The sequence below is a fragment of the Miniopterus schreibersii genome (genome assembly GCF_964146895.1).
Source record: "Miniopterus schreibersii genome assembly, chromosome: 4".
NCBI lineage: Eukaryota > Metazoa > Chordata > Mammalia > Chiroptera > Miniopteridae > Miniopterus > Miniopterus schreibersii.
In genome coordinates this window covers 101,156,200-101,172,527 of record NC_138105.1, presented here as the reverse complement: position 1 = coordinate 101,172,527, position 16,328 = coordinate 101,156,200, and the positions used below count along the sequence as shown (strand labels likewise).

Here is a 16,328-nt window from a genome sequence, read left to right as displayed (position 1 = left end):
GGCCCAGGTCTCAGACCCCAGAAACTTCTCTCGCCAGCCCTGGAGAACAGGAGCAAGATCACCTTCTTAGAAAACCCCCAGGGGCTGCAGGAGAGGGGGAGGCATGGCCGCCAGGGCGGGAGACCAAGGTGGGAACACAGGTAGGGGTGTGGGGAAGGAAGAGGTAGCTAAGGGGTCAGGAACAGAGAATGTCACACCTTGGATAAGGACTGGAGGCCGTGTCCCAGAGAACAAGGCAGCCGCCTGTCCCTCAGCACTCAGGAGCCCTGGACATCAGAGTTGTGGGAGCCAGGAGAGACAGGGACAAGCAGGGGTGAGCACGGACCCAGCTCCGTCCTCTGTGGGCGTGGCACATCTCCCGATCACTCAGATAACAGGGCAGAAAATGGGTGGCAGGAGGTGACACCAGCCACGCATGGGCTACCCTGTAAGAGTCCTTCACTCCATCCACCAGCACCAGGTGTCCACTTGGGGGCATTTCAGAAAACCAGGTGATGGTGCCACCCCAAGTCTCTGACTCAGAGCCCTGCATCTTCAGGGCAAGATTTCGAACATGGACTTGAAGCTATCCCTTGGACATCTGTAAGTTCTCATTGTCCAGGTGAGCCAGCCAAGGGACCACTCTGGTGAGGAGGTGGCTGAAGTTTCTGAGCGTCCCACAGGGGATAAGATGATTAACCAACCGCCTCACCCGACGGAAGAGAAGGCATCTTCAGAAGCCCAGATGCTGGGCAGCTTCGCGAGCTCCTGCGTGGTTTCCACCCAACGGCTTGCTGGGATGTTATACTGGCAGCTCTTAAAATAAACTAAGAAGATAATAGCAAGAAAGAGTCCTGACATTTGTCCAGCCTCAAAATCTCAGGAAAACAGACTACCTGAAAAGTCAGCTCAAAGCTTCTATTTGAAAGCCAGCCAGCACTCAGCTTCTAAGAAGCAGCCAATTAGCACCCAGCCCGCTGTCCCTATGGCTCTGCACTGAGGCAGGCCAATGGCAGTCAGCCAGTCCCTGTGCCACTCACTCAGGACAGAGCTCTGCCAGGGCAGAAGGAGCAGTGACCGAAGACAGGAGAGGGTACAGTCTTAGCTGCCACTTTGCATGGACCGTGGGTGAGTCACGCACTCCAGGCTTTGTTCTGGATGCTGCGGCAGGCCAGGGGCAGGAAGGAAGTGGGGCTACAGAGGGCAGTAGGAGGCAGGTGGCACTTCCGGAGAGCCATACAGGACAGCAGGGAACTGGACAAGCTCACATGCCTCGGAGAGACCCTGCAGCTCCACTGTGGAGGCAAACAGCTCACGGAGGAGAGACAAGGGCGGGTGCACACACTGGGGGGCAGGAGACAGAGGTGTTTAGAGTCCTGCACCACTGCTGTGCGGGGAGGGGGTTGACATGCTCACAGGGTCTCAGGAGGATAGGTGCTAGCAGCAGCACTGCCCCAGAGAGGAGCATGTGAAGGAACATGGGGTACAGTTTGGGGGAGAGGGGAGCTCTGCAGCCCACAATACAAGGGCCACCTCTGTCTACAACAGCACAGCCACCAAGGCCTGTTCCACTCTGGGGATGCGCCTGCACAACAGGCTGGGCACTGTGGCCCTCGGTCCCAATTCCCATGGAGCTAGGCCCAAAAAAGGCCCACAGTCGGGAGGGTGCTGGGTCCCATGAGACCACCGCCCTTGAGGACACTGCTGGCACTGGGAGCTGAGAGCCGCTGTACACACTGGAAGCACTGGCTGGGTGACCTTGAACTGGAGCCTACAGCCCTCAGACTCCACCCAAGAGTAAGGACACGCCTCCCTCCAGGCACCGCTGGAGACCTAGGCGAATGCCTGTCTAGCTCCTGGTGCTCCGGGCACTCGACAAAGAAAACGCACCTTAGTCACGTTCCTCAGCAACAAGAACGTGCTGAGGCTACTGCAATTCACAGTAAGTTCAGTCTCTGCTTTGAGCCAAAGAGCCGGACAGCTCGGCCACCACTGGTGCCCTGGTAGCTGCTGAAGCCCTGAACTTTCCAAACGCCTGGTTTCCTGAGGCCAGGCGATCACTCCCTCCCAAGTGCCATATGGTTCCCTGCGCCACGTGGGTCCCCCTCACCCTCACCTCCGTAACAGAGCTGGCGTGTTGCCAGCAAGTGCACCTCCTGCCTCCAGGAGCTCTCCCACCTCACCAAGGTGCTCTGCTTGACAACACCCATCCTAGGGCCAGGCTACTGTCTGGAAGGCAACACGGCTGCTCTCTGGGGGCTGGGGGCTGGGGGCTGGGGGCCGGGGGGGTGGACGAGGTCATGCCACGTTTACAAACAGCCTGCTCGTCGGGAAAGGCTCACGAAAGGCAAGCGTGATGATGGGGTTTTGAGGACAGGCTGGGAAGAGTGCGCTGCCAATCTCTGGTGGGAGGCATGTAACCAAGAGTCCTCAACAGAGAGCCCTGCCTGGGGCCTGTCGGGTCATGCCTGGTACAGGGATGAGCTGAGAACAAAACACAGTCAACCTGTCACAGGGAGGGCTCAGGGTTTGACCTGCAGCCTCTACCTTCAGAGGTCGTGGCCAACAGGAGCCCTGCGCGGTCACTCCACTCAATTCTCAGTGCCACCAGCTGGGCTAGCTGCCCGGCACTAAACCCCTCTGTGCCCTGGGCCTGCTCCTCCGGGGCCTGCAGCAGCAGGAACACCCACCATCACCCCAGAAGGTGACCACTTGCCCTCACATGAGCTGAAACACACTGTCCCTCCCCATCAACACACAATCTGGCAGCAGACTGGTCACGGGTAAGTTTACTGTGGGGAGCGGGGAGGGAAACCGAGGATGCCAGTGGTGGGAGGTGGCATGCGCACTCTCAGCCTTGTCTCCAAGCGACGGCTGCTCAGAGGTGTCAGGACCAAGGTGGCAGGAGAAGTGCTGCTGCACTGACGGGTGGCCGAGCAGAGGCAACATATTCACCCCCAGCTTTCAGAGCCCCTGCAGACAGCGAGACCGGATCTGTGGGCAGGTAGTGCTTTCATCTCCTTTCAAGGCCCAGAGCCAGTGGGGACGTGGCCACAGGGCTGAACAGCGCAGGGCTGAGCAGCGTCCTCTCAGTGACAGGCCTGGCAGACCGTGCTGCAGCGGTCAGAGCTGGTGGAGACCGCGCACATGCAGGGCAGGGCCAGAGGCACAAGGGCCAGATCTGACTCTGGAAACCTGAATGTGTTTTAAAGGGTGAAAAATAAAAGGCTTCTCTCTGCAGGACATCTGTGTGTTGTTTCCTTCCCACTATCTGCCAATGACGGGATGCTGAGGAAACTCCTGGTTCTCAAGGTCAAGTTGTAAACAAAACTCTGGACCTGAAACCCTCTGCATTTCCTCCCCCGGGGGAGAAGGGCAGACATGGCAACCCCATGCCGCCAGAGGTCTGTACAGGGAGGGCCTGGCACACACACGCGTCTCCCTGACAAGAGGAAGACATGCAGAGCGGACACACAGCAGGACCCGCTGCTCGCTCTGCCATCATCAAACAACAGTAATTTCTGCACATGAGGACACGGGCGAGGCAGTCCCCAGAAAGGCTACAGGGTAATGGGGAGCTCACGCTGCACCCACAGCCGGGCTCACAGCCTCCCCAGGTCCTGTCTGCAGCCACTACAGGGGGGCTCCCAGCACTCCTGTGTCTCCACCCCTCTTGCCAGAGGATCAGGCCGAGAAGAGGAAAGAAAACTGTGAGGGTGAGTTCAGTGTGTCTGACCAAAGAGCAGGTGCCAACTCCCACTGACTCTCCATCTCAAAGCTGCCTCCCAGGTCAGCACATGGTCTCCACAGAGCACAACAGGCTCTCTGCCCAAGGTCCAGGGACCGAGTGCCAACCCCGTCAACGCTGTCTCCTAGCACTGCTCAACCTCCAAGGCCCAGCCCCAGAGTAAGAGCCCCAACAGCAGGCCCCCAGCCCACCCACCAGACGCACCTCCCTCTCCTGAGTCCCACTGCTGCCAGGAGCTGTGACCTCTCCCCAGAGCAGGCACCTGGGTATGCTGACCTGGACCACAAGTCCACCAGGCAGACCATGTCAAGGCCTGCTGGTGTCCACACCTCCAGCAGAGGCCAGCACACAAGGGGGCACAGTGGACACTGACACTTGAGGTCTACACTGGGACCATAGCCCTGGCTGCACCCTGTTCTCCCTCCTGGTGCCTGGGGATGCAGCTCCCACCTCACTGCAGAGCCCAGGATCTCTGGAGAGGGTCGGACCCAGCCCGGAAGCACTGAGGTGCCAGGCAAGGACAAAAGTATCCACACTGCAGCCATCAGGTGGCCTCAGGCACCTGGGCTGTGGCATCAGGGCGCCCCAAAGGCACAGGCCTCCCGCATGCAGCCCAGTCCTGGGGCCACACGTGCTCGTAGGAAACTAACTTCTAAAGATCTTTTGTGATTGCAATGAAGGTAGATTATGGAGTAAATTACACACACATAATACAAAAGAGGATATTAAATAAATCATAAAATTGCCACAAAACATCCCTAGGGAGCAGCTCTCCTGGTGACATGCCTCTGGGTGGCACCTGCAGGTGCAGCCCTCAGAGCCAACCTGCAGAGGCGCCACCAAGCCTCAGCTGTGCTGTGCAGGCAGCCGGGGTAGGGGGGCTTCCCACACTGTAGCTACCACGCTCGGGGCTCCTTCCACTTGTCCAGCCGCATGCAGGGGTGGCCGCCCGCCAGACACGGTCCATCCACAGGTGACTGAGAGAACAGAGCTCAGAAATACTGGAGTTAACCAAGGGCACCTGGGACTAAGGAGGGATTATCTGCACATGCCCAGGACATTGGGGGAGGAGCCTGGGAATCCCACAACCTCGGGGCATGAGGCCTGACTGGGAGCAAGTCGCCCCTCACCAGGACTCCACGGTTCTCCAAACGTGAACCTGTACAGGTGTGTGCTACCTCTCCTGCTGCACTGTGAGCTTTTGAAAAGGAAACCGGTTATGGGTTCTGCTGGGTCCCCCACAGCTGGCCAAGTCACACAGCAACTCATCTAGGGGCAGTGAGTGAGGGGCATTTTGGAAAGTCTTCAAGGCAGTCCTGGCCCAAATGCTTAAAAATGGAAGGGATGGTGTTCTGAGGGCTGGCAAGGCAGAATCCCCCTTGTTTCTCTGGCTTTTACAAGAGGCTATATTAAAAATGGTTTAAACACAATAAAATCTGTTACATTTATGGCAAGAAAATATGGAAAGACAATAAAACTGGCAGAGCATAGAAATGAGAGAATACTGCCATCCATGGCTCCCTAACAGGCACAGACAAGGAACAGTTGAGACTGCTAAATTGAAAGGAATTTAAACCAATTTAAAATTCAAAGTTCCATTTCTCCTTCCCTGCTGAGCCCTGTCCCTAGGGACCCTGTACACAGCTCATACTCACAAACAGAGGCCAGCCGAGCAGTCCAGGTGTATTCCCTCCTGTCCCCCTCCCTCCTCAGGGGCCTCCTTCACTATCTGATGCCAACCACACTCCCCCACTCAGCACCTGCCTCCCACAGAACCGGTAATGGGCATTCACAGAAGCCCTAGAATCCCCATCCGCACGGGCCTGAGGGGCTGGCCATGCACACCTGAAACCCCAGCCAGAATGAGTGCCCATGACCAGGGCAAGCTGGGGTCCTGACAGAGGCTGGTGAGGACGCCCATGCTGACACAGCAGCGGGAACCTGGGCCTCTGGCTCACGGCAGCCCTCCTTTCTCGCCTCCACACTGCAGAAAAGGCAGACTCGAAGAGACGACACACACATTTGCCTCAAGAATCTGACCGCTGGGAGACCTTTCTCTAGGCCCATGCTACTGGGTTTCTGTTTATTTTTCAGAGCAGTTTTAGATTTGCAGAGGCCCACAGACCTCCCACCCAGTCCCCGTTATTACCAGCGTATGTCAGTGCGGGACAGCTGCCACAACTGATGGACCAATAGTGACACGTTATTATTCACTGGAGTCTATAGTTCACATGAAGGTTCACTTTTTGCCCTTGTACATACTACATATTTTGACAAGAGTGTGATGTCACAGGTCCACCATTACTGTGCCTTACAGAGTCATTCACTGCCTGGAAAACCGTGTGCTCTGCCTGTTCCCTAACCCCTGGCAGCCACCTGTCTTTCTGTCTCGATGCTCTTGCCTTTTCCAGAACGTCCTAGAGTTGGAATCAGACACTACGTGGCCTTTCAGACTGGCTTCCATCACTCAGTCATATGCAGTTAAGGCCACTCCACGTCTGTCCATGGCTGCAGCTTATTTCTTTTCAGTGCTGAACAGTATTCCACTGTCTGCATGGACCAGTCTGTTTACCCGTCTCCTGAAGGACATCCTGATTATTTCCAAGTTTTGGCAAATCATGAATAAAACAAAGAACCATCTGCGTACAGGGTCCCCAGGGTTTTGTGGGGACGTAAGTTCTCACATCTTTTGGGTAAGTACCATGGAATGTAATTAGTGGATCATATGGCAAAAGGATGCCTGGTTTGTAAGAAACCGTCCCACTGTCTTCCGAGCGGCCACGCCCTCGCACTCCACCAGCAGCGAGGCAGGTCCCTGCTGCTGCTCGTGGGAACGGCCAGTGCCTGGCGGTGCCAGTGCCTGGATCTTGGCCGTGCCGGTGGGTCTGTAGTGGTGTCCTGCTGTTTTAATCTGCATTCCTCTGGTGGCGCGTGAGGCGGAGCATCCTCATGTGCTTATCTGCCGTCCGCATGCCTTCCCTGGTGAGTTGTCTGTTCAGATCTTCTGTCTACTTTTTTAATTGTCTAGTTGTTTTCTTACTGTTGAGTTCCGAGAGTTCTTCATAGATTTTGGATACTAGTCCTTTATCAGACATGTTTTGCAAATATTTTCTCCTTGCCCATGGTTTTTCTTTTTGCTCTCTTAATGGTGGTATCTTTCACAGAGTAAAAGTTTATCATTTTAATGAAGTCTAGCCTATCAACTTTTTCTTTCATAGACTGTGCTTTTGGTGTGTCTGAAAGTCACTGCAAGCTGAAAGTCAGCCAGGCCTGCTTTTCTACCTCCCAGTACTCCCACAGCTGTATATCAAGGTCTAAGTCCATTACAGGACAGGTGACCCCCCTGGCGGGCTACTATCAATCCTCACTGGGGCACCCTTCACTCAGGCCCCTCAGGAAAGCAGAGCAGTGCAGGTAGTGCCTGGGCTGATGGAGGGTGGGCCACAAGTGCATAGTAAAAAATATATAAAGACTACTTAAAAATAAAGACTATACCATTTGATGTTTGGCTTTTTCAGTGTTTTCTGCCACATAAACTTTCAAATTTCTCCTTTTGTCTTCTATGGCTTCTAAGGTTTCGTGTGCTACTTACAAAGGCCTCTTAGATATAAACATTTTGTGTTAAAACCATCAACAGCCTAGAGATCAGAAAGATCCGCCCTCCATGGCTGACCCCACCTACCACCCAAGGTGGACCTGAACGCAGCTCTTCCTTCTGGCCTTGTCTCCCTGGGTCTCCAAGGACCTTCCAGTTTGCTGTTCTATCATTTGGACTCTTAACAAGCTCCCTATCTGCTCCCTGGCAACACACTAAACCACATGGCAGGTCATCACGCCTGCGTCTCTCAGGAGTCTAAAGCCCTCACCTGCCCTGATGCATATGGTCACGTCCATGGGCTGTATTTGGCTCTGGACCATACCCAAGCCCAACCGCACAGCCGCTGTCTGGCTGGGGTGGGTCCCCTCCCTGTGCCAAGCTGCTGCATGTGCAGAGCCAAAGGGGGGAGGTGGTACAGTGACCCAGGAGGAAGGTGGGAGGAGAGTCTGGCGAGCTCCTGGGAACAGCCTGGATTCACTCACAAGAGGCCACCTGGTAAACCTGGGGAAAGGCCCAGCCACCTCCAAAACCAGAGGTCTGTCCACCTTAGATGTGCTGCCAGGAGGGAAATGGGGACATGGTCCCCAGCACACAGTGGACATCAGGATCCCAGCCAGGAGAAACCCAGAAGTGACAAGCCTCTGGGCTGGCCGCAGACTGGGCCCCCCGCCCAGGTCCGCATGCTGAGGGAACGAGGAGACAGCTCGTGAGCCCGGGACACGCTGGCTTCCGGAGTAACTTTCCTACAGCACCTGCCACAGAACTAACCGCTTAGAAACGGATTTCATTTTGTGGATGTTTTCCCAGAGCTTGAACAGAGGGGGAGTTTCACATCTTACCCACTTCCACATCCCCTAACAACAAAAACTTATTTAAAAGGCCCATGAATATGTAAATGCCATTTTAAATATGGAAATAGGAAGCCTGCAGGAAACCAGTCTGGGTGCAAAATATCAATGGCAGCTCATGTCGCTGGAGGACAAGGCGAGAGGGCTGCGTGGCGGGTGAAGAGCCTGGGCACGCTAATCGGTCAGGAGGAGCTGGCCCGACCTCAGCCTCACCTGCCTGTGCCCTGCAGAGGATGGCCCAGGGAGCCTGCCTGCCACCACCTCTCGGCCACCTCCAGAGCCACAGGGACCAAGTCTAGTGTCCTTGCCAGTGCTACCTCATACACTGGGCCATCTGCCCACTCCTAGGCAGAGCATGGTGAAGGGGCACCGGAGAGAGCTCAGTCCCTCCTTACACAGGCCGGGTTCAGGAGAGCCCAGAGAGGATGGGAGTGTGTTTCTAGGTGACAGCGCAGGTAAGCAGACTGCAGAGCACTGAGTGCAGGGATACCTGGGCCAGAGGCCACAGCCCATCCAGAGGCTCGGAGCCTTCTGGTCTGCATGTGAAGTGAAGGGCCAGAGATCAGCCAAAGACCTCAGCTGGCAGCTGGCAGGCCTGTGCTGGGCAACACACATGCCACCTCCAGGAAGTGGCACCCTGAGTGTGGCCACCAGAAGTGAGGGCCCCAAAAGCATGAGGTTCATGACCCCCAACACAACAAAGCCAGTCTTCTTATAGAAAATTCTGCTACCCTCCCTCTGGGGAACTCACAGGACTTCAGGGACCTTCTTGGATGGGAAAAGGAGTGGTCAGGCCACTCTCCCCTGGGCAATGCAAGAACCAAGGCATACAGTGAGGTCAACTTCTTGCTGCTCAAACTGTGGCCCAGGCCAGCAGCATCACCTGGGAGCCTGGTGGAAACGCAGACCCTGGGTCCCTGTCCGAGACCCACGGAGCCAGAACCCACATCTCAGACCCTACTGAGGGAGGAGCACTGGCTCAGAGGCCACTGTGACTACACTGTGGAAATCACACAGCGGAGAGGAGCCAACAAAGGCCCTACCCCACCGTGGACGCCACACTCCACTGTTACCTTTGGGAAATTAAAACACCCAAGTGCCAACGGTGGTAAAGTCCACCCACACATCCTGATTTCCACCCTATAAGAGCCTTGGAGAAGCACTGCCCTCCCTGCTGTCTTCACAGGGCACATCCCCAGACCTGGGCCTGGCTCTCCCCACTGCAGCCGCTCACCTACACACAGCTTTTCTGCAGCCGCACAGGCACTGCTAGGTGCTGATCCTGAGCCCAGACTTCGCACTGGGCCCCAAGATGGACTGGATTCTCTCTCAGGGGTCTTGGTGTCAGGGACAAAACCAGATGGTTAGTCTGAAAAATGAAAGCAACTCAAACAGCGTGGTCCCAGAGCCACGCTGGAGAGACCGTCAGTGTGGAAGGTCTGTGCCTACCCTGAGAGGTGCAGTATGGGGCCCTGCCTGGACCATCTCACCAACTCTGATCCAGAAGTAACTGGAGAACTCAGGAGCCACCACTGCGAGAGGAGAGGGGAGGGAAGGGGAGGGGAGAAGAGAGGAGGGGAGGGGAAGGGAAGGGAATTCCCAGGGAGGCATGTGGGAGAGACAGCCACTGCCCTCATGCCTCCCTCCCTCCCTCCTTCCCTCATCTCTCCCTCGCCCACTCTCTAACTGGCCACCAAATTTATAGGCTTGGTAATAGCACTCCCTTGGGAGCCACGGAGGAGGCGCTGAGGACTGAGCAGGAGTGGCTTCAAGGGCTGCCGGCACCACCTCATGTCCAAAGGTGGCACTGCAGGCAGCCCAACAAGGCCCAAGGTCGCTGGGCTCCTTTTCCAGTCGAAAGTCCCAAGCAAGAGGAAGAAGGCTGGAGAACCAGAGTGAAGGGCAGACTCGAGCAGGCAGCCAGGAGTCCCCTGGCAACCCTAGGCTGGGCCTGCACCGCATGGCCTCCTTGGCGGGCAGCATCAGCCCAGGCAGGGCAACGCAGGCCTGCTGGCTCAGCCCACCACCTCACCCATACCTCACACAGAAAGGCTGGCTCCCAATATCCCCTCAAGTGAGCTCTAGGGCATCGGCTGCAGGTCCTTGTCATTGAGGAGGGAGGGACACAAACCCTAACTCCAGAGAAGCCAGTGTCAGCAGGTGTGTGCCAGACACTGGACACAGCAGCGAGCCCACTGGGCCGTCCCGAAGGTTCGACACACAGGAAGCCCACTCAACCAGCAAATCTGATCAAGGCTGTGCCCTGGCTGCTGGGCCAGGGCTGTTCTTAGTGCTTGTGTGAGCACCACCACCCTAAGACGTAGACACTCATGACCCCCCACTTCTGGAGGTAAAGAAAGTGAAGCCCCTATACAGAGGCTAGCGTCCTGGGCAGAGACGCCATCCTGCCTCCTGGTCATCCATCTTCCTCAGACAGCAAGGCAGCCCTGCACCCCGACAGACACAGGCCATGTCCACCATGGTCCAGGCAGTCAGCGACGGAGGGGGACACGGAGAGCCCACAGGGCTGACAAGGAGACCACGGCTGAGGCCTGGGAACACGACTGAGGACCTCCTTCCCAGGACAGACACAAGCCAGCCCACGGGGCAGGCAGGACAAGCACTCAGGTGCAAGCAGCCACCCTCCTGTAGGTGTCCCACTTCTGGGCCATCAGGTGGCATCTTATGCTTGTTTCTGTTGCTCTTCACAACTCTGGCAAGATCTAGTTGAAAAAGCACTTCTCCTAAGAACTGTTCCCTGGTGGACTTTGTAACCAGAAAATAAACACCTCTCTCCCACTGAACAAACACCGTTACGCTTTTTCAGTGCTCCTGAGTTAGTGTGTGAGCATATACACATGTGTGTGCACATGTGCACATGCCGAGCCCCTCCCCACACACCACCCAGTGCAGAAGGCCTGTGCCCAGGTTTGCATAACCACAGGAAGAAAACACGTGTTTTTCAGAATGTGAATCTCACTGACACTGCCTGCCTGCCCAGAGGGACACCGCGCTGAGAACACGGGCTGCCTCCGTGTGGCCCCAGTCTCAGCCTGGACAGTAGTTTCCCAGCACCACTGCTGGGAAATCTGGTAACACATCACTTAAAGCAAAACAGCAAAGTTTGCTCTCAAGCGGGACGCTGTGCACATGGCTCAAGGCCACGGACGTGCCGCAGTGTAAGGTAGAGCCAAGGATGGGATGGGGTGGCGGGAGCCAGGGGATGGGTGCCAGGCCAGCCAGCAGGCAGCCAAAGGTGCCAACTCCTCCTCCTCCACCACTGCCGCACCTGGAAAGAGATTAAGTGCACTGAGCGGAGGGAGGAGCAGGGGTGAGGGCCTGGGAGAGAGCGCAGGCACTAGTGCGTCCTTCACAGACAATGCCGAATGGTGCCCGCCTGTCCCAGCCCTGGTGGGCTGGGGTGGGGACAGTCACTACTGAAAGACCAAGATGAAATACCCCCGGAAGGTTCTGTACACCCGCGGGACATGACCTGACACGCGTTTTAAAAAGCTCTGTCCTGTGACTGTGGGACCCAGGTGCAGACAGACAATGCTGAGAAGAAACTGACTGTGGGGACAAAGGCAGGGTGAGAGGTCAGAAGTGACCATGGGATCAGGGGAATGATGACAACTAGCAGGTGGAAAGGACCAGTGGTTGGATTTGGGGTGCACAAAATAATCTCCTTGTGGTATAAATGGGGGCTGAAAATGACAAGGGACCCAAGTGAGGAACAAAGTTTACTCCTGCAACCAGAGCCAGGAAGGTGTCACTCACACCTAGCAGTCACCTCACACACGCACCTACAACATACCGAGTGTCACACGGAAGTATACACGGATGTCCTCACACATGGCATGGACGCCATGGTCTGGCCAGAATCACAGTGGTGAATGCAGTCCCCATTCTTATGGAGACAAGCTGAACAAATTAGCATCAAACGAAGAAAAATTTAACAACACAACACAGGATAATGGTGGTCATCTAAGCAAAGGCCATCTAAGAAGTTTAAATTCGGCCCAGAACTGAAGGAAGGGGGGCCTGCCAAGGGAGACACGCCAAGGAGGGTGTGTGCCATGTCAGGGTGGGGAGGGTCCAGAGCTAGAGGGCCCACTACAGAGAAGGAAACAGGAAGTGGCGCGATGAGATGGGGCGGCAGAGGGCAGAGGGCAGAGGGCAGAGGGCCAGACACCAGGGCTTTGCAGGCCAGAGTGCAGAGTTTACTCTCACTGAGAAATGGGAAGTCCCGAAGGGCTGGGTTAGGAATGACACAATTTATTTACATTTCAGCAGGATACCGTCGGGCAGCTTAGGGACAGGAGGTGGCACAGAGGACCAGAGTGAAAACAGTGATAGATTCTTGTCATCTGAAGGAAAAGAGTAAGTGACAGAAGAGGGTAGGGATTTCTAAGCATCTGGGGGGCAGAGCACCACACAGAGCCTCACATGAGAAAGGAGCGCGTGCTAATCGGGCCCGCACAGCTCTGCGGCACACAGTGGGGCAGCGTGACGGCACCCTCCTGGAGCGTGGAGCCTCCGTGCCACCCAGCCAGGGTGGGCCGTGCTGACACAGGAAGTACAATCGTGAATGTACAGAGTCCAGACCTCAGGAGACCTCACTCAGGCAGCTCTGTCCAGGTGAGGAGAGGGACAGGGTATCGGCACGAAGGCAGAAAAGATCCCAAAGGTGGAGGCAATCGCTCCTACTGGCAGCGGGGAGCTGGGGGCTTCACACTGAAGGACATCCTTCCAAGTCAAGCCAGGGCTCCCAGAGGCGCCACCTTTCCCCCCAACCCCAAAGAGAAGGAATGGAGCAGAAGTACAAGACCCTGGAGCAGAGCTGGGAATCAGGTAGGAGCCCCCAAGCCCAGGAGGCCGGTGGCTCTCCTCCAGGGCTCTACCACACCAGTCACTGGCACAGCCTTGCATGCCCATCAGCAGACACCTGGGTGAAACGCCACTCGGGGTGCAGGGCAGGGTGCCACACAGCCCAGAGCTGCCATCCACAGCCCAGACCAGACGGGCAAGTCGCCAAGCAGACGCAGCAAATGCAGGGCGCTCGGTACCAGACCCGCATTAGCCATCCAGAGGCTGAGTAGTTATGCTCATAGGTTTTCATGGTGCCTGCAGGTTATGGACGTCGTAACAGCGGCTGCCACACTGAGAGCCGGTGACTAGTCAGGCACTGGAACACACAACTTACACACGTTCCCTCAGTCAGCTCTGTGGGGTTGACCATCTACTGTATCTACTATCATCTCCACTGTACAGACAAGAGACAGAGACAGGGATAAAGATAAAGAGAGAGGAGACAGAGGCACAGGGGCAGACAGTGAGCCTGGGTTGGGTGCCCCAAAGGGACCATTCAGGTGGAAACACAGGCATTCCCTGAAGAATGCCAGGAACTGCCCAACCCCTGCAGTCCTTGTCAGCCTCCTGAAAGACGCTTCCAGCAATGTGCACTTGGTGGACGCCAAGCAGCTGGTAAAGAAGGCTGGCCTCAGTAACCCCCCCCCCATACCTCGCTGGGCCAGGAGAGCAAGGCTGCAGGGATGTTTCCTGACTGTGGCCCTGGAAGGTGCCTCCTACCAGGCTGTGGGCTTGGGCCAGGGCACCGCACCTGTGCTGCAGGCACTCAGTGGAGCTGCCTTCAGACCAGAAGGGCCTCTCCACAGGTCTGCCCCTGCTCCTGTGCCGCGTCTGGCCCTCCCACCCTGCGATGCTGCCTACCGCGACTGGGCCCCTGGGAGAGGCAGCTGGGGAGCTGCTGTCCTACCAGCCCTCGGGGTGTCAGACGGGGAGACGGGCATCTCCTCCCCGCTGCCCAGCTGGACACAGGAAGCAGCACGTGACGGAGGCCTTTCAGCTTCACTTCTAACCTCAAGGCTTTGTGATCAACAGGGAGAGGTCACATTTCTGGGGCTGACGCTACTTATGTGGTCGGACCCCTATAGCACAACAATAACCACCTAATAAAAAGCCCACCACCAATCAAAGGGGGGGAGAGATGCTCAAGCATTGTCCACTGTGATGTGCAGCAGAGCTGGCTGTGGACTCGGGTGTGAGCTTCCACACTGCCCAATGTGGAAGCCACTGGCCACATGTGACTATTTAAATTTAAAGTACAGTTGCAGTTCCTTACTCAGACTCACCCCATTTCAAGTGTCTACCCAGACCGACGCCATCCGCCCCAGGAGGACAGTCTAAAGCAGAAGCCTGCACTCTGGCCTCTGTGCTGGAGCAACGGGCCCAGGAAGGTGGCGACGTGCACCACCTCTCACAGACTCCACACAACTGGATACAGCTGGAAAAGGGTCACCAGCTACAACGGGCCGTGGACATGCTGTTGTTCATCTACTTGTGCTCAGATCTGCACTTTTTAAAGTACTCTTTGGGGTCTAGGCTGGAGAGACGTCCATTGCCCTAGGTCTATCATTTATTCTAAACATTAAAAGGTCAATAAAGTGTCTTAATTCACTGTGGGGGGGGAAACCCATTTATATCGAGTGGCACCCAGAGCTGAATATACAGGTAGAGCATTAGTCTACATCACGAAAAACCTCTGCTCCTGCAGAGGAGGTAAATGACTGAGACAAGCATGAGACAAGCAGGGAGACCCAGCTCACGGGCAGGGAGGACTGTGGTCACTGCTCGCTCCCAGGCCACGCCTCCCCAGGACAGGAGAAGACAACTCTCCACAATGGCTTTTCTGCCAGAGGCAGCCACGATCAGTGTCTCCCTGCCCCTTCCAGGGAAGGAAAGGGGACAAGTGGAAATGGTCGGGTCCCCACAGGAGGCACACACGTCATCTTGGTAGGAACCTAAGACAGCTCAGTTACCACCCATGGCCAACACCTCAGTGCAGAACCCCCTGGGGTCTCCCACTACCAATCGAGGCCACCCAGGTGGTCACTAAGCCCGAGAGCCCATGGAGGTGGTGGACAGCACAGGGGAGACAAGACAAAGCCTATTCCCCATGCAATGGCTCCAGCCAGCCCCGCAGGTGTTCAGGGTTAGAGGGGCCCCACCCCATCCTGCAGCAAGCCCTTCCCAGCTGACCTGGGCTCCTGCCAAACCTGACTCTCACTAGTTGCCCAGGGACTTGCTGGGGCCCTATAACCAGAACCCCACGGGCAGTAGCCCCACAGGCCTCATGCCACCCACCTGCCAGTCACTGTGTGTACCAGACAAGTTGGTCCGTTCACTCCATTCATTCACACAGACTCACTGGGCGGCACACTGGACCAGGCCCTCCTCTAGGGCTGGGGCTCACATCTCAGTGGGAGAGGGAACACACCAGGAACTCACACAGCGAGGGCAGGAGCGCAGGGCCATTCTAGAGAGTGGTCCCGGATGGCCTTGCTGACAAGGAACTGTCCAAGCGCAAGCCCCAGGATGGGCACCCCGGCTGCACGGGCACGCCTGAGAGGAGCGGTCCAGGCGAGGGGAACAGATGCCCATGTTCTCAGGGCGAGACACCAGGAGACTGGAGCCAGCTCTGGCCCCCACCGCCCACAGCACTGGATCAGGGTCAGGGAGGAATAACCTAGCACCGCTCTGCCCTTCCCTGCCTTCCTGTCGGCCGCAGACCCCTCCTCCAGGTACACCCTCGCCCACCTCCTAGGAAGCAGCACCACTGATAGCTCTCGTCCAGGTCCCTCACCTGACCGCAGACTCGATGGCCAACGCCCCTCTCCAGTCGTCACTGGCTGTCTAATGGGCTTAACGCCGTCATGTCCGAAACTGAACTCCAGTCACCAGCTCTCTACTCCCACCAGAGAAGAGGAGACCCTCCATTTCCTACTCACCAAAACCTCACCCCTGCCTTTTTCCTCGCCTGCCACTTCTGATCCACAGCAAACCCCACCGTCTCTACCTTTCACAGGTGCCCACAAATTCAACCACTTCTGTTTTTCTCTGGCCACATACAAGAGACACCTCTTCCGGCCCTAATGAGCCCACTGGAAAGCTCGCCAATGCTGTGCCGGAGCCTGCCCGAACTTTCCCAGTCACTCAGAAACGCTGGCAGTGACCACTGCGCTGATGATCATACAGCTAACGATGCTTCCTGTGCCGGCAGTCTCAGCACTTCACAGAAGTAGCTGACTGAACTCTCCCAACAATCCTGTGCCCAGCTGTCACCACCACCGTCATC

The 16,328-nt window shown here is 56.5% G+C and overlaps 1 protein-coding gene across 6 annotated transcripts in view; it reads right to left on the bottom strand.

Annotated features, from left to right (window-relative positions):
• The window catches only part of MAD1L1 (mitotic arrest deficient 1 like 1), a 222,584-nt gene that overhangs the window by 147,756 nt on the left and 58,500 nt on the right, over window positions 1–16,328 (bottom strand). The gene's annotated exons all lie outside the window — the stretch shown is intronic.